Source organism: Anthonomus grandis, chromosome 10 (genome assembly GCF_022605725.1).
Source record: "Anthonomus grandis grandis chromosome 10, icAntGran1.3, whole genome shotgun sequence".
Taxonomy (NCBI): Eukaryota; Metazoa; Arthropoda; class Insecta; order Coleoptera; family Curculionidae; genus Anthonomus; species Anthonomus grandis.
This window is the reverse complement of record NC_065555.1, coordinates 18,496,349-18,518,441: the sequence shown is the minus strand read 5'-3', so window position 1 is coordinate 18,518,441 and position 22,093 is coordinate 18,496,349. Positions and strand designations below refer to the sequence as shown.

Here is a 22,093-nt window from a genome sequence, read left to right as displayed (position 1 = left end):
AGTAATTCTCTGTGTACTAGTGATTAGTAATTCTGAACTAGCATTTTATAGTTTCCTTCGTTGGTGGCTTAATGTCATTTTATGGACGTAATGATACTTAAAATAAATCTTTTTGAATATGTACTAACAAACTGCTGGAAGCAATTTCGCATTAACTTATGGCCACAAAGACCGAGCTTAACGGAGTTTTATTAGTAATAGTTTTCAAATTATATTGTATTATGTCTGCGTATTATTTTATAACCAACAATTTCTATTGTTTCAGGTAAGTTGTGAATAATTGACGACTTATGGGGTTCTTGGAAGGCTTTTGAGCAATGCCAACTGGTGAGTACTAAGAAACGTTTGTTGCGTTAATAGTTTCCGGATCAGTTTCATGCATAATTTAGTCGGATGTGATTTACACTAATTTAATGATTGGTCCTAAAATTTCTGGTTATATTGTCGAGGAATTATAAAAATAATTTAAATTGGTTGGAAGTTATATCAAACAAAGTCCAAAAAACTTAGTTTTTAATTTATTCCAAATACTGCAAATCTGATGACCATTGGGTCTTGGGGAGCAAAACTGGTTCTAGCTAAGAATGTATTTGACTCATAAAAATAGTTTATATATAAAAGTAGCCGTTAGAAACCACTTTTTCTTGTAGTAAGAATTCTATTTAAGTATTTCAAAAGCAATTCGTAAAAGACAGTTTCCAAGTAATCCGTAAAAGACTAAATAAATGTGGTAAAAAAATAATCCTTAAATCAAAATCGTCTCAGCCTAAGCAATACACGATAAACGTTTATTTTTAGTTTACACCAGATGTACATTTAAAGACGTTTACAAAATGCTTTTAATGGAATGAGCTTCTAAACAAATATACTTATCATTAACAAAACTTGAATATTTAGTTATAGGAAACCAGAATAAAACCTTTATTTTAATCGTTAAATAATTCATCGTTGATATGAAATTTATATTAAAGGTATCTATTTAAGCTTGAATTGTGGTATATTATACCAGGTCTCCGGGAACTCTACCAGCAAACTTTATAGGGTGGTTCTCTAACAAAAAAGTAAGAATTTTTTTTATATAAATGTAAGTTCTAAACGTCTTACTTTGGATCTACAGGGAGTTAAATTTTTTTTTAAATGTCTCTAGTATCAATAATTTTTTTTTTAAATTTGCTTATGTGTTTTATGCATCTGGAGGCATTTTTCGACGTACAAAAAAAACTTATTTTTTACCAATGGCGTCCATAAGGAGTTTATCGTACATATTTTTTAATAAAAAAAGTACACTGGATTTTTCTAAAATAAGTTTTATTTTTTAAATTCTTGTTTAGTTTTGAGCAAATTTCTGTTCTTGATTATTATTTTCATTGTATATCTTATTTGGTATAATTATTGTTTTTCATACACGTTAATGCATTTCCCACCTTTTTCTAGGGTTCCTCATGGATGATATTTTATTATTGTACTATAAGATAAATTCGGGTATAAAAAGTATATTGTATGCTACCCAGTGGCATATATGCGATATCGGGGTCATTTTATCAAATATTTCAGGTGTAGTAATCGAACTTAAAAACTAAATATGTAAATCCCCTGTCAATTTTTTAAATGCCGAAATTTTCTGCCTCTTGTAAACAGAATAGTATATGATATACGTTTATTCTATAGTTTAATAAATATACGGTTGATAAATAATATGCAAAAATCTAAAATTTATTAAAAAAACCGTTGAATAAATATATTTAACGATAATAATACATGATGTGTTGCTTGGGAGTTAAGTCTTAAACTTTTTACGTCGTATTCACCTGCAGAGTGACTACTATGTTATTCTAAACGAATTACACAAATATCTTAGAAGTTAGAGGGTAAAATGTCCAAGAACTATTAAAAAATCATTATCATTGGATATGATTAACAATTGCTTAAGAAGTGTGATGATTTAATAACAGAGTGTTCTGTCACAACTATGTGGCCACTTGCTGTTTACATTGCTTGTCTGATTCAAGCACGCTCTTTGACCTATGACCGAAATAAATTATATCTGGAAGCGACCAGGATCTCTCTTCGATGGGCTTTGAGACTTAGATTAAAGGCCAAAATAGAATAGAAATGCTTTTCCAACTTCTCCATTCCTGTTCCATTGCTTGTTCTAGGCCTTATGGCCTTCTTTATTTCAAAAACCTCATATCCGATAGACTCAAAGGTCTTTTTGAGTTGCTGCATTTCGTCTAGGTGTTTGGAGAGCATACATCCTATATATCCTAGAGATTTCTTATTTTTACTCTTGAGGTCTTACTGATTATTGATGTTATTTCGGATCTAGACCTCTCTACTAATAAAAAAATAGACATTTTTGTTCTTTTTAAGGTCTCCAGGAAGAAAGAGACAAAAACGACCTCCTCACTTATCTTGCAAATATCGCAGAATTGTTTCCTATTTTGACCATCCTATTTTGACAAAAGATAAGTGAGTTAATTATCAACCATGGAACCCCTTACTTAGTAACACTAAAAACAGATAGATAAATTTTGCACTTACTTAAGTAAGTTATAAATCATGCGGTAAATTTCCCACTTAAAATGTTTTCAAGTGATCTTCAAAAAAAGTGATCGTTAAAAAAATTTAACTCTAAATGAAAGTCGTCCCAATGAAGCCAATGTCTGGGATCTAAGTTCTTTCTTGCAATACCTTGGGAGTTATATGGCAAAGTATGTATAAAAAGATTTAAATTCCATGCATAACTTAAATGGAACTGATCACATTAGTTTTAAAAATATTATAATCTAAAAAGGAGTTTGGTAGTAGGAGGTAACTGGACCTATTTGAAAAGACAAAAATTAGACAGTTTTGTTCTTTTAGACTTCTTTGGGAAGGAAGAGAGAAAAAAACCTTCTTACCTCTTATCACTAATCGTGAAAGTAGGTTTTGATTGGCTGTGAGAACCTACTTGTATACTCTCACGGTTATTTATGAGACTTTAAAAAATATTTTATTATTTTATTCCTTTAAGTTATTGTTTGATGGGTTCTATTTTATTGTCTTTCAGGCATTGAACGAATTATCTCATTTTATTTTAGGAATTTGATATAATTTTGTCTTTCCAACTCTGGAAAAACTTGTCATGTTTTTTACGAAAGTAAAGTAATTTTTAATTTTTAGTTATGTAAATCTTTGCTAATTGCCTAATGTTCTGTCACTCTTATCACTTCTTCAATTAAGCTAGTTTCATCCTGGCAGCTCCTTCAAGTTGTTTGCAAGTCAAATTTTTTCTGACTAAAACACTGAAGAAAAGCTGATGATGAGGATCTTCACTTCATTTCAAATAATGGGTGTCTCAGCATCATTTATTAATATTCTCTTCCTGATGATTGATTTTCTTACATTCTGTAATGAAACTGAACTTCGGTCCTCTGAACTCCTTCAAGTTTTTGTTTGCAAGTCACCATAATCAGATAGTGCAAACAATGTTGTGCTTCGCATCCTTTATTAATATTCTCGTTCTGAAGACTGATTTCCTTATATTCTGTAAAGAGCATAAGAATTGAAGTCTTGAAGAAAAGTCTTGGTTTCATTTTAAAGAAGGTGTTGCTCAGCTCAAATATTGATGGTTTCTTTCTCTTAGCTCCCTCAAGTTATTGTTTGCAAATCAAGGTCCTTCTCACTAGATCAAGGAAGAAAGGTTGAGGTGGGAATATTCGCTTAACTTCGAAGAATTTATTGCTCAGTCTTAAACGTTGCTGGCTCCTTCCTGCTCACTTTGGTTATCTTAGCTCTTTCAACTTGTTTACAAGTAAATTACCGAAGCACTGACGTAGAGTGATCGTGAGGATTTTGGTTTCATTTAAAAGAACGTATTGCTCAACATCAAATATTGATGTTTTCTTCCTGACCATTGATTTCATTAAACAGTTTTATGTATTCCATAATGAAGCTGCTTAAGTTTGGCTCTTAGTTCCTTCAAATTGTTGTTTGCAAGTCAAAGTCCTTTTCACTGAAGTACTGAATAAAAGTTGATGGTGAGAATATTCGCTTCATTTCAAAGAAGCTATTGCTGAGCATTAATTGTTGATATTTTCTTCCTGATCACTGATTTCTTAAGATTCTGTAATAAAGCTACTGAACTTTGATTCTTTCAGTTCCTTCAAATTGTTGTTTGCAAGTCAAGGTTTTCCTCACTGGACCACTGAAAAAAGTTGATGGTGAGGATCTGGGTTTCATTTCAAAGCAAGTGTTGCTTAGCATCAAATTTTTTAATTTTTCTTAGATTCTGTAAGGTTTTGTTTTCTCAGCTCTTTTAAGTCGTCATTTGCCTTTAAAGATCGTCCTTACTTTTACATGGAGATGCATGATGTTAAGATTCTTTACAATCTTAATTAATTTTGCTGGTATAATACATGGTATCCTGCAAGCACAATGTATAAGCAGGTTTTCTTCCTGTTTCGCCCTGAAGACGTCCAAGGCAATAAAACTGTTGAATAGTCCAGTGGCCTAATACCACTACTCTTTTTTAGGTTCAAATATTATTTAAAATAATGTGAATCAGATCCATTTAAGTTATGTATGCATATTTTAATAATTCTCGGATATTTTTCATATAACTTCCAAGCTGTTTAAAATTCTATATCGGTCGGTATCACCTTGTAACCTAGCTTAAATTCCTCAATGCGCACACGAGACTTCAAAATATGCGTTAAAGTAATGCACAAGCTATAAGTGTATGCGTGATAAAACGCAGAAAATTGCACATTTTATGTGGCTAGTGGCAACTTGAAGTCGATTTAAGTTATGCAGAGCATAACTTAAATGGATATGATGTACGTTCTGATAAGTTAAGGGGTGTAAAGGGCGATTAGGTCATCACTTGTGCACATTCATTTAAGTTATGCATACAATTTTCTTTGTAATGGCAATGAATCAATTCATTATCAGTTATGTTTAAATGTTAGTTGATGACGGGCTTGAGGCGATCAATTTCAAGATACGAAACAAACAAATTATTTCATACGTCGACAAGGAAAACGGGTCGAAGACGGGCCGCGAGCAATAAAACCCAATCCGATTATTGATCTTTCGGTTTACATGACAACAAATATACGTATAACAAATAAACAATAATACAAGCGAATAAAATTCCATCGATACGAACAATAACTGTTCGACACACATTCTGCGATGCCCACGGAACGGTCATTATGATCATTATGTGCCCAAGAGGTCCGAGTGTCAAACGACGTTATTTATTTCTCCCGCACTGCCCACAAGTCACGGATTTGGAATCTTTAGCATCAATTAGAAACGGTTAATATTAACATTCTTCGGTTAGGAAAACCGCGAGATATTTACTATCATAGCGTATACGCCAACTCACCCGGTTTTGGTTGAAATACGAAGGTAAATGTCTCATTAATAAACGTGAGTGCCCACAAGTGCGTTTTAACCCGCCAAACGAGTGCTATTTTTAACATTGGTGAGGAAGTTTTTTAGTATTTTTCATACTGAGGAGGGCCAATAGCTGTTTTCGATCACCTCAGCCTTTTTTATTATCCTTAAACTAATAAGAGTCGCATCCATTTAAGTTATGCATTGATTTTTTTTTTATATTTCTTGGACAAGATATTCAAGTTGTTTGTATAATTCCTTTACAGTCTTATAGTGGATATTTCATAGATGAATTCTAAGCAAAAATGTTGATCCTAGATTGAAAATTTGCCTAATTAGGACGTTTCTTACTACACTTTTTAAAGAGCTGAGTGTTTTAGATAACAAATCTTCTTCAGTTTCTAACCACTTTTTACAAAATGTATTGTAGATTATCGGAGCACATTACAAAAATCATTTTAACCACTAAAATCTGATCTAAAACACACAATGAAATAAATTAGGTTCAGATAAAATGTTGTCTGATCGTCAACGGAGTATAATCCTTCTCCCTAATCATCAGGAGAACGTGTCGAAGCACGGACAATAAAACCGATCGGCATAAAACAGAAAAAAAAGTAAGAATATGGTGTTGGCTAATGACTGTAGGACTCGATCTAATTATAAAGATGGACGCAATCATAAATTGGTATTTCTCCTTTTCTCGTTCCCCCGTGTGGTAAAAACCGGGTACATCCGTTCTTTAATAAGATGGTTACTTATTATTTGCATCAGAATTTGCTTTAATGGTCGTTGTACATGCGTCATTCGTCAGATGATTCGATTTACGTATTTTTGTCTGTTTTTATTTTAAAGTGACAAATAGGAGGTCTGGTATATTAAGAGATGTAATCGTTGCACGTATTGGCTTTATCAAAAAAGCTAAATATATGATAAAGAAGTGAGGGAATTTTTTGGCAAACGTGATTGTGATGAATTCCAGAATGAAAATGTTCTTGAATGAACAAAGAAACTTCCGAAAAAAAAGACCGTAAAAAAATTCCTACAATAATTTTTTTTTTTTTAATTTTTTTAACGAACATCTTGAATTAACGAACTTTTGGTGAAAAAATTTAGAAAAAAAAATTCCCGCACGAAAAATTTTCCGAATCAAGAAATTTCCGATCAAAAAATATTCAAACGAATAAATTTTCAAAAACTAAATTACAGAACGAAAAAATGGGTTAATAAAATTTTTATCCTAAAAAAAATTCCAGAATGGAAATATTCCAGAACAAAAATGTTCTGAAAAAAATTCGTTCATGAAGAAATTCTCAAAGAAAAATGCCTGCACTAAACATTTTAGAAGAATTTTTAAATTTTTTATTTTGAAATTTACTCAAAGACGAATTCCCAAAGAAAACTTTACGAAAGAGTAAGTTTAAAAAAAAAAATCTGAAGAAAAATGGTTTTCAACGTAGAAATTCCCGAAATTAAATTTCCGGGGCGAAAAAATTCCCAAAAAAAACATTTTTTGAACGAAGAAACTCCCGGAAGAAACAAAGATATTCTCGAAAAGAAATGATGCATCAAAAATCATTAAACTGAGAAATTTTGAATGAAAAAAAATTTCAGAACAAATTTCTGAAAAACATGCACATGAATTGTTTTTCCAGGTTTCAATAATTATTTTTTCGGGAATTCCTTCCGAAAAAAAAATTCTTGCACAAAAAAATCTCCAATAAATCAATTCCTAGAGAAAAAATTTCTTGAATACAAATTTTTTAACGATAACAAATTCCTGAAGAAAAAATCCTGCAAGCAATTATGCCTGGAATTTTTTTAAAGAAGTAAATTGCAAAAAATCCAAAAAATAGTTTTTAATGAAGAAATTTCCCAAAAAAAAATCTCCAACAAATAAATTTCTAAAAAAAAAATCCTGAACGCAAAAATTTTTTAATGAAGATACTGAAGAATTTTTCCATTTCAACAAAATGCCAAATTCAAAAATAAATTTTGTCTATTTGCAGGCATCAATTTATTGATTGATTGATTCAGCAGATTGATTGATCTGCTATAATCTTGATGTTTGCAAGAAAAAGTACATATATAATAATCCTATTAATTAATTTATAAAACTTTGACTAAGTGTTAAGAGCCAGCTTAAAATCCTGATCTTAGTCCTATTAAGTCAAGAGGAAAATTGGAGCTAAGTAGCCGCAGGTTCCACAGTTTTGCTTGTTAAATAAAAATCTGATACTAACATAAGGTCCATACGAAAAAAGAAATTTAAATCATGTGTCTTGACATATTTTATCGCTCTAAAAAGTCGAATTGTCGCTCTAAATTGTGATTGTGAACCGCCTAAAATTCCGCTTTTTCGTAAATCCATTTATTGCTTTTGTATATTGAGAAATATTTTATAAATACAAAACTGCTATTAACAGTAAATAGATTATTGGCTAAATCATTACTAAGATATGAAATAAATGTCTGTGAGGTTTATATAAAAATTCATTAAAATAAAAATAAAATAAATAAAGGTGGTACAAAATTATATTTTAAGAGTTATATATAAAAATTATATTTATTAGCTTAAATGTTTCTGATCAATTTGTTATAAACTTATATATAAATTAGAACACGTTCAATGTAGAATGTAGAACAATGAATGTAGTTCAATGTAGAACACAAATGTAGTTTTTCGTATAAAAAATTTAAATTATGAGAAGCTCATTACAAAGAAATAGTAAACATAAATCTCTAAAAATCCACTTTTAGAGCCACAGATCCACCATCATCAAGATTCAAAAAATTGGTAAGAAATGATCTTCTCTATAATGATCTTATGCACACAGTGAAAATTTATGCCGAATATTAAGAGCCAGCTCGAAGTACTGATCTTCCTCCCATTGATTTGACAAGAAAGCTGAAATTAAATACTGCTTCGAAAATGTTTAAGTTTTTTAAACAAAAAATTGAAATTGTGACAAATTGAATGCAAAAAATTGTGTTTGAAATTAATACATTAAAATGTGATTTTATAGCTCAACATGTGGGTCTAAAAACACCCTTAGAGTCTAAGATTCAAGGAATTACATACAGATCGCTAATAAATAAACCAAATGTTAAATGCTAATTAAAAGTCCTGATCTTGATCTCATTGAGTTACCAAGAAAACTAGGACTAAATATTGTTCGAAAATTTAGTTTTTCAAAAAAAGTGTTAATCATAAAAAATTATATTCTATTGCTCTAAAGTATGATTTTGAAGCTCAAACTATTGCTCTGAAAATACACTTAGAGTCACAGAAATTTAAGGAATTATATTTCAATTGCTAATAAATGGTCCTCTCTGATCTTGATCTTTCTAAAATGTACCAAACGTTAAATGCCAGCTTAAAGTCCTGATCTTGATCTCATTGAATTGACAAGAAAACTGGGACTAAATACTGCTTCGAAAACTTAGTTTTTCATATAAAATTGAAATTATGCGAAACTTATTGCCAAAAAAGTATAAACCATGAAAAAACCATATTCTGTTGGCCTAGAATGTGATTTTGAAGCTCAAATTGTGGCTCTAAAAACACACTTAGAGGAGCACAGAAATTTAATGAAATTAATATAAATTAGTAATAAATTATTTTCTCTGATCTTAAAGTATGTTAAATCAACAAAACGTTAAATGCCAGGTTAAAGTTCCGATCTTGATCTTATTGAGTTGACAAGAAAACTGGGTCTAAATACTGCTTAGAAAATTTAGTTTTTCATATGAAAAATTTTAATTCTGAGAAACTCATTGCACAAATGCATAAACCATAAAAAACCATATTCTGTTGCTCTAAAATATGATTTTGAACCTCAAACTGTGGCTCTAAAAACATACTTAAAGTCACAAAGATTTAAGGAATTACATATTAATTGGTAATAAATGGTCCTCTCTGATCTTGATCTCTCTAAAATGTACCAAACGTTAAATGCCAGCTTAAAGTCCTGATCTTGATCTCATTCAATTTACAAGAAAACTGGGACTAAATACTGCTTCGAAAATTTCATTTATCATATAAAAATTAAAATTACGGGAAACTTATTGCCAAAAATGCATAAGCCATGAAAAACCACATTCTGTTACTCTGAAATGTGAATTTGAAGCTCAAACTGTGGCTCTAAAAACATTTTTAGAACCACAAAGATCTAAGCAATTACATATAAGAAACTCATTGCAAAAATCATATTCTGCAAAATATGATTAACTCAAACTGTGTCTTTAAAAACATACTCATACACAAACACATTTTTAGAACCACACAGATTCAAGAAATTACATTCAGATCGCTAATACATGATCTTCTCTGATCTTGATCTATGTAAAATGAATCAAACCCTCAATGCCAGGTCAAACTCCCGATCTTGATCCCATCGAGTTAACAAAGGGGACTGAATAGTCAGAAAATTGTCAGTACTTTATAACTTCCGATACAATATGTATTGATAACTCTTATGATAAATCAATATTTTACAAAATGCGGGAAACATTTCTCAAGTAAAATGAAAAAAATAACAAACGGAATGTTTACCTTATAATTGCTGCCGCGGAGACCCCTCGGTAGATCTTCTTCGACAAGAAAATGTTCAACTTCAGTCACTATACCACCAGGAAATTGCAGATACCGCTGACAGGTACTACCGACAATTATTGCCAGATAATTTATCGATTAAAGTCTTATAGCTGAACACGGGCACTAACTATGGTACTATCTTAAAATGCAACGGCTCGCTGCCCTTGGCCTTGAGATACTACTATAAGAAGTACAACTACTCTTCTTACCAGTATATAATGTTATACAAGAGAGGATGGTACCACGGTATGTATGTCTAGCCGCGGTTACCGCAACGCGAAGAATGTTTTCCGTAGAGTCGGTACTCCTGCTTTTCGTTGCGACTCCTTGCAGGTTGTATGCTCTTCGCGGAAGAGCAAAGTGGTGGGGGGATGCTGCACCGGTACGACGTACTCCCTGCTGTCCGGTGGTACCTACGATTGCGTATACATAATATACGACAGGTGGAGGACGACGCACAGCGGTTTAACACTTAAGGCATAGAGGGTAAAATTACGTTTATTTTTTTTAAGCGTCATTTCTCAGAATTTATTTGTATAGAAGGGGTACAGTCTTTAAGTCAACAATTCTTAAAAAAATAAAAACTGTTTTGCAAGGAAATTCTTCATTTTCTTCAGAGAAGGATGAGATAAGCCCAAGTTCTTTACACCTAAAATGACTCATTTTCAAGTTTTGGTCACTGAGTGAGGCTCTAGAAATACATCAGGATCCTTATGTCAACTTTTGATTCCTGCCAGTACTTCCAATGTACAGGATATTCCAAGAATGACTGCTTATTTTGAGAAGGACAATCTAAATGGATGATCCACGATTATTAAAAGGAAAATATGTCAGTGGTGCTTCAGTTTTTTTAATACACCCAAATAGAATAATATTTTATTAAATTAAGGCAATGGATGAAGGAACATTAACAACTCTACTTTATTCTTGTAGGAAACGGAAACGTGTAGACTCTTCCTACTAGAATAAGAAACAGCACCACGTGATTTAGAGACGTCTATAGAAACAAATTTTGTTCCTTTTGTGTAGTCCTTGCTAGAAGGCCATTTACTGATCCGTGTTTAAAGGTATGTAAATCTTTAAATTCATATATTGGTTGATAATCTGTTGATACTAGTCAAAGAACATCCCGAAGTAGAAATCCTTGGTCCTACGATTGAATTATTTCTAGATATTTCACTAATCCGAGAAGCAGCCTAGTTTGACTGGAGAAGTATGGCACGAGCTCAAGCTCTTTAAACCTAGTCCAAGCGTAAAACCAAGTTGACATATTACCATTTCCAAGTTCTTTGGACTTTGTTAATTCTGGGTGAGGCTCTAGAAATTCATTAGGATCTTTATGTGAATTTCTGGTTCAAGTCAGTACCTCAGAATATATTAACACTTTACAGCTTCCTGGAGGAGATCAAGTCCGTGAGACAAGGATACTTTATAGGTTTTTTCTCAACTCCTTTGACATTTGGCAACTTTCAGTAAAGTTCCAGTGATTTATCATGAGTCGTATGTATGTAAGATATATTACATTTTCTTTTTCTTACCAATGGCTTAAAGAGCTAAGATTCCAATATATCCAGAAATTCTTTACAATTCAGCTGTCTTTAGTAAAATTGATCTGAATTTTGTCATTTATATGCTGCAATTAACTATCAGGAATGTTAAATAGAACCACAACACGTATTCAGCTTAAGAAAAGTTAGTAAAATTATGGTAATTCGATTATTCAACAGTTTTTGCTTTAGTGCACTCTTTCAGTGGGTAGAATTCATTAACGAATCAATCGTTTTTGAGAGTTAATTATGAATTTTTTTAGATAATGCTAATTGTCTGCAAGAAAACTCTTCATTTCTATATAAATTAACGTCAAACCTGCAGGAGATGGTTTTTATTTTTTTTACTCAAAAACCTTACATCGAACGAAAAAACTGCAAGGAACCAATTTTGTTCCAAACTGAAAAAAGATTTGAGAAATAATTTTTGTTTTTAGGTAAAGTAGTCACGTATCATTTTTGTTCAACAATATTGTATTAAAAATCACGTTTATAATACTTGACCCTGTATACTGTTATCTTCTCCTAAAATTATAAAGATCATAAACCTCATAGCTCTCACCCATTTTGAAATCTGGAGTTACCAAGCAAGTTGCAATATATAGCCCCATAAGTATTCTCAATTCAACTTTTACACTTTTTGAGAAATTGGTACAATTATCTAGTATCTTGTCTTGCTTCTACGATAAGTAATAGACAATTTGGTTTTATGTCAGCTAAGTCAGAAGATGGTGGTCAGATACATGCTGTTTAAACTGACTTTTCAAAAGCTTTTGACCGTGTAAATCATAAAACTTTGAAAGTAGTTTTAAAGAGACTTACTTATGACAAAAAACCACCAGTTTTGGTAAAAAGTCTTAACCTTATATTCAGATTGAGAATCGGTTGCACGTTTTTCGCCCCTTAAAGGCATCATCAGGACTGAGTAACAGCTTCTAAGAATTACATTTTTTACGAGACTTTTGACCAAAACTTGTAGTTTTTTGTCATAAAACTTTGTTGAAAAAAACACTAACCACAGACGTCATAAAAATTTAATATGACGTCTGTAGTTCATTGCATAATTGGCTAAGGAACTATTTTTCGATTTAATGAATTTAAGATACTCTTTGAAATTCTTCAAGGATCCCACTTGAAATCACTTTTATTCAATATCTATATCAACGGCACCTTAAATATCAAGGCCCCAAACCTTTGAAAGACTCGATGAATAGATCCCAATTATTGGCTCCATGAGTGGCTTAACAACACTCCAGCAGCAAGTATTAGTGACCGAAATTATGGATTAGATGTGATGTTTGCTCAGCAATTTAAAATGAATGTATATAAACACATATTGGTGACGAAAACTGAAGAGGTCTTTGAGCACCATCTACATAAAGATAATGGAAGTGCCCGACTCGTTAAGTTATCTTCGGATATTACCATAGCTAATATAGTGTTCATGGTGGTTAATGATAAACTAGTGAAAAAGATGGAAGTATTTTAACTGTAAAGTATTTTAAAACTGTAAAGTAGATGCTCAAGGAATTTTTTCTAGCAAATACGACCCAGAAGGAATCTACTGTTTTGGTTCAAATGGTAAACTTGAAAAGATATGATCAATATTTAAAGCCAGAAGAGAACATTGATGTTTGTTCTAAAGTTGTCGCACTCATGACAAATGCTGATAGATAGCATCATTCAAATAGACATTTTCTTATATGTTTACAATTTGACCATGGACCAGAGTAGTACATTATGACGTCTTATTGAAGAAACTTAAGATGTTTTTTCCATACACGATAATGACCTGAGAAGTTGTGATTTGGTGCATCATCGAATTAACACGTGAGACAATGCTTTGATAAAACAAGCACCTCGAAAGATTCAATAGTTAAACAAGTTGAAGATTCCTTAATGCTTCAAAAAATGTGGACTCAAGAAGTGGTAGAACCCAGTTTGGATCTCCAGTTGTTCTAGTAAAAAAAGGGATGGAACTAAGAGATTTGTGAGGACTGTCGTCGACTGAATGATATTACCAAGAAAGACAGTTATCCCCTACCAAGATTTGACGACCCTCTGGACACTATATCAGGTTTTCAACGTTCCATCTGAAGAGTGGATACTGGCAGGTAATAAAGAAGATAAGGAAAAGACTGCATTCTCGACTGAAATAGGCCTTTGGCAGTTTACAGTCATGCCCTTTGGACTCTATAATACTCTAGCCACCTTTGAAAGTCTTATGGAAATTGTGCTAAGTGGAATAGCTTGGGAATCATGCTTAGTTTATCTGGATGACATTATAATACTGGGAAAAACGTTCGAAGATTCAGCATCTAAAGAATATTCAAGAGGTAAGAAAGAAGTTTGATACCTCAGTCATGATCCGGATAAAGTAGAAGCAATTGAAAATTCGTCATGCAGCACTGACAAAAACTAGTTAAGAAACACATCTCCAATTTTAAGGTATGTGATTCTTCGACTCTATTTAGACGCAAGCAATGTTAAAATTGTGTACCCAGAGAGATACATTCAGACGATGGCAGGAACTTTGAGTCACAAGTACAAACATTACAACAAGTATGCCAGTTGCTAGGAATCAGTAAGACCCCACACAGACAACGCCTACAGCCTTAGTCTGATGGAGTTGTTGAAAAATTTAATTGCACATTTGAAAACTATTTGGGAGTTGTGTTAAACTTTTAGCAAACCAATTAGGATACATATATACAACATTGAAATAAGCCTGGCAAAAGTTGTCTTCCGTGATGAACGTGAGCTGAAACTCTTGAGGAGTACGTCAACCATCTACAATAACATTTTCAAATGATCCATAAACAGGCACATTTATGGAGAAACTTCACCTAGAAAGTAATAGAATGAAGTCAAATTATGACACAAAACGAATTTTAAAATTTTTTTTGTTCGCTTTTATTCGCTCATAAAAACCCACTCTGTTTACCGATTTTCTTCAAAAAGTATTCAGGTAATCATCCCCTTATAAAACATCAAGCCTGCAAATTTCACGTCATTTAGGAGCTTAGATTTTGAGTTATCGCAGTCAATTCAAATAATGCTCTTTTTTTTTAAATGTATTTAAATGTATTGCAAAAGTTTACCGTGTTAAGAAAAATTAGGAGCTTTTTCTAAATCTGTCTGTTAAAAAAAGAACATTAATATTCTTGGTCTCTTATGGCATACTAAGCAGTTCCACTGTGCAACGTATCAAAAGGCTACCGTGGGGTTTGTCGCGAGAAAAGTTGCGTAAGGTACTACCGTGGGGATACTCAAGGGCGAGCGATGGTACCACATGGTTGGTTCATGGGCAAGGTTGTGGGCGTACGTTGACTCTAACGTACGTATAGCTCGATCGGCTCTTATGTAATTAGTATCAACGCGGGATTTTTACAGTTACACTCTTATGTATGCACATGCAATTTTTTCCTCGATTACGACTACTACTGCTTTATTATTTATCAGGTTTAATTGTTGGCTGTGCTATACGGGAAACTATGGGGGAAAAAGACAATTCTGTTCTCTTTTTTTTATCGGTTCGTACGTGGTTTGATCTTTAAAATTAATTTTTCCTGGTTTTAATTGGGGCCTGGCGATGTTTTAATTTCTTCCGTGGTGTTTAATTGGTTTTGAAGAAGGAACAAATTGTATTTAATTAGTTAAGGTTAGTGTGGGTACTGTGATTAAATTTTTATAAGGTTGAACTTTTATGATTTATTTTATTCAATCTGAAACGATTGAGAGACTTTCTGGCGTTGAGAAGTCATATTAGCCACTTTTAATATTCAATTTTTTCTCAACCCCCTGTATATTAACTAAAAATATTAAATAGGTGTCTAATGAAATTATTTAAACAATTTATGCACTCTCTTCCGGTTTTCAAGTTATGGTGGTATTTCTTACTCCCAAGTTTAACGAACTTTAGTTATTTAGGTCTGTCCTCTCCTAAATTAAATCCGCCATTGTTGGAAAATAACGCAAGCACTTAAGTCTCTCCCACGGTTTCAAAAAAAAAAAAAACAACAAAATATTTTGGTACCTCCGCTTTATGAAAAATAAAATTAAATTGTAATTTGAAGAGACCATATATACATAATATAACCCCGTGGCGAACTAACTGAAATTAAATAATAATAATGCTTATACGATATACAGTTTTAATTCGTCTTACCTCGCAATGTAATGATCATGGCGATATGATGAAGATGAATATTGTCGGATAAGTATTAGAGATTCGGATAATGTCACGCAACTGGGTTTGAAAACAATAAAGCAAATTCCGGCTTGTGATGTTTTGTTCTGTGGCGGATTTCAGGTTAATTCGGTTACCAAATTGATTTTTGACTGATTACTTTGTTACCAACAATTATGATGATTAAATTATAATGTCAAGCATCCAAGAGAGAATATTATTTTAATAGTACGAGATTTTTTCTGAGTAAGATGATCCAACTGAGTGAAATGTCCAATAAAAAAATTATTTTCTGAGCAGAATATGATCAGAAATTTATAACACAAAATATTATTTTCTTAAGAATTATCCTTCCTGAGAAAATTTTAGTTTGGCAAAAAATGTATTTATTTATTTTATAATTTTCAGCAAGCAAAATACTCTTACACAAATAAAGAAATATACAATGAAAACACATACAGTATCGGACAAAAATTAAGCGACGCTATAATATTCCTAAAAAACTTTGTGACTGCATCTCGTATAATTAGGAACAATTTTGTTAATCGTATTTAAACATTCTTTGCCTCTTGTGATGAATAGCAAGAGATTAGTAAATTGTTGTATGTTTTTATTGTTATGTTTTTGTGCGTTTTTTCATGGACAAAAATAAAGCGACTTGATCCATATTGTTCATACCATTAGTAGATAAACATCGGTTTTGGTGGGTATCAAATCTATATTTTGTTTAAAAATGCCTCGTGGTAAAAGTTTTTCTATTGATCTTAAAGAAAGAATTATTTCATCGTTTAAGATGGGAACACCACAATACTTAATAAAACAAGAACTAAGGGTTTCAAAATCTGTTGTGTTGAGGACCATTCAGAACTATCGAATTAGAGGAAAAGTAGTTAACCGAAAACAGACGGGCAGACCGAAAAAAACTTCAAAGAAACTGGATAGAAAAATTAAAAGGATCTCCGAGGCAATCCTTTTCTGTCAGCAAAGCAAATTCTGGCTGAAGCTGGGGGCTCTAATGTTTCCTCTCGAACGATACAGGGAAGACTAGTTGAAGCAGGCTTAAAAACATGCAAACCTCCCAAAAAACCGCTTCTTAGTAAGAAGAATATTAAAGCACGTCTTCTGTTTGCAGAACAATATGCTCACTGGACACCAGAGCAATGGAAAAAAGTACTTTCTAGTGATGAGTCAAGGTTTAATTTGTATAAAAGTGATGGTGTTCAATAAGTTCGTCGTATTGCAGGTAAAAGACTTGACCCAAAGTATGTCCAAGGTACTGTAAAACATGGAGGTGGCAACGTGTTAGTGTGGGGTTGTTTCTCTGGCTATGAAATGGGACCATTTACCAAATTGAGGACATTATGGATAGGTTTAAGTATAAATATATCCTTGAAAATGACATGCTACCTTATGCGGAATGGAATATGCCACTACGTTTTGTTTTCCAATACGACAATGATCCAAAACATACAGCAAACTGTATAAAAGAATGGTTTACTGAAAATAAAATAGCCATTCTTAAATGGCCAGCCCAATCGCCCGATCGAAAACCTGTGGGAAATTGTGAATAGGCAACTTAGTAAAACCTATAAAAACAAGGAGTACATTTTTGAAGAAATTAAGAATATATGGAAAAATATTGATCAAGATATAATTGATAATTTAATTTCTTCCATGCCTCAAATGTGCCGCCAGGTAATCGCAAATAAAGGCTTGTGGACTAAATATTAAGGGCGCAATCGGATAATGTTTTCTTTTATTTTTATTGTAAGCGTCGCTTAATTTCTTGTCGTATAGAAATATTTAACTTCTCTTTTTCTTTTTATGATCTTGTTTATACGGAAGAATTTTGGTATGTTATGTAATAAATAGGGTAACAGGCACAGTTGTTGCCACTCCGGTAGTTATTGGCACCCATAGTGTGGCACAAATAGTGTTTTATTAAGATTATAAATTAAAATCTTTAAATCCTTCGAATCTTAATATAATCTGGCAACATTTTTTATTTCCCAGTGGTAATTTCCACACGTCAGGCTTGACAGTTCAAATACATCTTTGAAAGTCAACAGCCTATGTCTTGTGGTGTTTAAGATATTGAGCTAAATATTGTTAAAGTCTTAGTGATTGGCACCTTTGTGATAAGATATTTAAGGAGGTGTAATACAACTAAAAAGGTAAATGTGAGTTATATGAATTAAACAGACATTATTGTGCTAAAAAATGCATGATGCACTAATTTTTCCCGCGTTTTTCGTTTATTTACTAGGATGCCAATTACTGTATAGAAGATTTGATTAAATGATAGTTATTGGCACCTAGTGCCAATAACTAAATTTTTAAGATTTATACTTTATTATATATTTTGTGTTTAATGATCATTTTTTTTAATTATTTACATTTAATTTAAATCATAATAAAGTAAAATAAACCAAATACAGCTGTTGGCACTATGCCAATTATTGTATTTTTGGGTGCCAATAACTATCGAGGTTGGGAAATATAACTAAATTAGATTGAGATTTAATGGAATAGGTAGGTACCTAGGTATTCAGTACTTTTCTATAACTTACTATTTAACCAGAACTAACAAGTAAGGTTTTATTTTTTTTAATATTTTCTAAAAATGGGCAAAGGCATACTGGCCCTTATTTATTAATGGGAACTAATAAAATTAAAGTAATTTTTAGAGACAAACCAAATGTCATAATTTGTTAATTTTAAAACAAAAAAAGTTATAAAAGTGAATTGTCTACTTGCGGCACTCACTATATAGGTATAATACTATTCTGATACTCGTTCACTTACTTAGGTATTTTTTTTATAGAAAATGCCTAAAAGTAAGAGAGGACCTAAAATATAGCAAAAGTTATAATGAAGAAAACCTGCAAAAAGCTCTAGAAGAAAATAGAATTTAAAAATGGGTTACCAAAAAAAAAACAGCTGCTAAAAAATTTGGTATACCACGTGCCACCCTAGATTTCCGGTTAAGTAAAAAATTTTGTAAAACTGGTCATGGCCTTTCTGCAGTATTGACAAAGGAAGAAGAGAATGTCCTAGTTAAATGGGTAACAGAAAGTGTTCGAAAAGGTTTTCCTCAGCGAAAGGAGGACCTTCAGGCCAGTGTCAAAGCATTTTTGGAAAAAAATCCTAGGCCAAATCCTTTTAAGGATAATTATCCAGGTGACGGTTGGTACAAAAGTTTTTTAAAGCGTCATCCAGTTTTAACAGAAAGACAACGTAAACCAGTTACTACCGCCAGTGCTACAGTGGGCGAACAGGATATAAAGGGCTGGTTTGCTAAGATTGAAGAATATTTTAAAGAAATAAATGTGATGGACATATTGAACGATCTCCAAAGGGTTTTTAACTCTGACGAGACAAATTTTCAATTGTGTTCGAAAACAAAAAACGTTTTAGCTCCCATTGGTACACGAAATGTTTATGAAGTAGATCGAGGTCAAGCAAAGTCAACGGTAACAGTTTTGTTCACTTTTTTGGCTGCAGGTGAAACCACTCCTCCCATGATGGTATTTCCTTACAAAAGATTGCCAGCTGACATTACTACTAATATTCCAAGTGAATGGGGAATAGGCTGCTCTCCTAATGGTTGGATGAAAGCTGAGCTCTTTTATGAGTATATTGCCAATGTTTTCTACAGTAACCTTGTAAAAAAAACTCAAAATTCCCTATTATTTTATTTGTAGATGGACATACTACTGATCTAACATACAAAGTTAGTGACCTTTGCACAAGGTTACAAATTATTTTAGTAGCTTTGTATCCAAACTCAACCTGGATTCTCCAACCTGCAGATGTTTCTGCATTTGAACCATTGAAAGTTCTATGGAGAAAAGGAGTTTTAGCTTGGAGAAGGGAAAATCCTTCAATATCTCTTACTAAAAATAAAATCGCTCCTATTTTAAATGAAGCAATTTTGAAGGTAAAGCCAGAAGTAGTAATTCAAGGGTTTCGAGCTTGCGGCATTTATCCCTGGGCCATTTATCCTTCAGCCATAGATTATTCTAAATGCTTGGGAAAGTCAAAAAGTCATGAACAAGAATCGCCCAAAATGTATGTAAAAAAAATAACCTTTCATTTTTAAAATTAAAAGAAATTATTGGTGATCAAAAAATAGATTTTTTGCAAAATTTAAATAATCCTCTAGAAGATGAAAGTTTATGTGCCTTCTACAATATACACAAAGTGTTTATGCCAGATCATATTACTGCAGTATCATTGGAATCAAGAGAAGTTCCCGAAGAAATGCAACTGGAAGAATCTAATGAAATTCAGGATTACAGAGAATTAGAGAAGATAGATGAAAATAAAGACAGCATAGAAGTTAGAATGGCAAGTCCTATAGAAATAAATGAAAATCATGTGAGTAATTTAAATGAACATGATGATAACGTCGAGGTGTTTAGTTTGGAGGATATTCCAATTATATTTTCTGCGTCTCCATCTAACGTTTTAATGGAAAAATCAATTTTTTCTCAAGAAGTAAACACAACTGATAATGAGTTGGAAATAAATGTAGATATCAATCAAGCATCTATAAAATAAAGTGAAGTTGGAAAACAAGTTACCACACCGATTGAAAAAGAAACTCCAGAAATAAAGAAATATCCTATGTGGCCGGAAACACCTGAAAGAAAGGGAAAGAGAAACTCTGAAAAACTACCTTTTGTGCTGACTTCGGAGGAATGGAAAAAGATTCAACTTAAAAAATTAAATAAATAAAAATCGGAAGAAGAAGCTAAAGAAAACAGAAAAAAAAATAAGACTTGAAAAGGCTACACAGAAGGAAAATTTAAAAAAAACAAATCCTAAAAATAAAACAGGAGGCCTTTCAAAAAAAACAAAGTCAAATATCATAAATACTGCAGCAGAAACGAATGACAATTTTAAACCTCAGGTTGTGAAACCTGTATTAAATAAAATAAATGTTATCTCGAATATTCTATTAAATACCCCAAATAACAAACCAGGACTTGTGAGGTATTTATTTCAAAGTGAAAAAGACGATGCAAGTGTTTTTGTTGAAAATGAAAAAAATGATTTTCCTGAGAATAAAAAAGTGTCTGTCGGTCTTTGTTACATCTGCACTTTTAATATAATGGAAGCAAAGGCTGGTATAAAATGTGCTATTTGTGTTAGACAATTTCACTCTCTTTGTATAAGAAAACATAACAATATGCCCCCGATAGTAAACAAATATATATGTAATGGCTGTATTAAAGAGTGTAATAATAAAAACCAGTAAGCTGTAATAAGACTGTTGTAATATACCAAAATTATACGTCTAAGTGAAATTTATTATATAATTAGCTGTAACACAATAATATTAAATTTGTGATTCTATAAATTTGCACTTTTCGGTTTCAATATTAAAATTCAAATAAAAATAAAGTAAACCCATATAGGTATACCTAGTTTTCAATGAAATCTCAAACCGTACATCAAGTGCCAATCACTATGTCCTGAGGTGCCAATGATATTTTTTATAGTGCCAATAACACAATGTTTGCACATATTTATATTTTGATAAAAATTGCTTTCTAATCTTATATTAATCATACTTTTACGATTTAATTATTAAATATACTCCCAATACATATTTATTTATGATAGATATTTAAAAAACCCAAAATAAAACTATTTATTATTTTATATGGAAAATAAAGTATCTCTTAAAGTGCCAATAACTGTACTGTTTACCCTATATGTTTATTAATGAGTGTATTTGTTTTATTGAATTTTAATTCTTCTTGCGTTTTTGCTTTTTTAATAAAAGAAAAAAACTGTATCGTCGCTCTATTTTTGTCCGATACTGTATATCTAAAAAATACAATAAAACGTATAACTAAAAATTATTTATCCCGAAAACTGCTCAAAACCAACAATGCGACTAATCCTTAATCTTGGGCTAATATGAAAAAATAGACAGATTCTTAATAGCGAGAGGCAGACACATTGAAATCTAAATTGCAACACTTTATCTATAATTCAGATTACCAATCAATATTTTGAACATATGAGCAGAATTACAAATTTCGTATTATGAATTCTGGATAACTTAAAGTTCCCTAATATGGAACGGAAGGAAACTTAGAACTTCATCGAGAGTCTGTTGACCATGACTTTAATCTTTAAACGAAAAAATTATTTTTTGATTATGATTGTGATTCTGATTTAAGCTACTGCATGATTATTCAACTGTGATATTCAGACCGGATAGGCTGCTACCAGCAATCAAGCATATTGTGTCATCAGCATTAAACAGCTGGGAAGATCATTGACCAGAAAGAGAATGGGCCCAAGAACTAAGCTCTATGGCATGACATATGTGATGAGTAAATTCTGGGATCTGCCACAAAA

At 31.9% G+C, this 22,093-nt stretch overlaps 2 protein-coding genes across 4 annotated transcripts in view; one reads left to right on the top strand and one right to left on the bottom strand.

Annotated features, from left to right (window-relative positions):
• LOC126741569 (uncharacterized) overlaps positions 1 to 10,265 on the bottom strand; it is a 251,654-nt gene extending 241,389 nt beyond the window's left edge. The window contains exon 1 of the mRNA XM_050448039.1: positions 9,938 to 10,265. The gene's annotated coding sequence lies outside the window, so the exon portion shown is untranslated. The remainder of the gene's footprint in view (positions 1 to 9,937) is intronic.
• The window catches only part of LOC126741573 (autophagy-related protein 16-1), a 579,654-nt gene that overhangs the window by 314,216 nt on the left and 243,345 nt on the right, over positions 1 to 22,093 (top strand). The window lies entirely within an intron of this gene.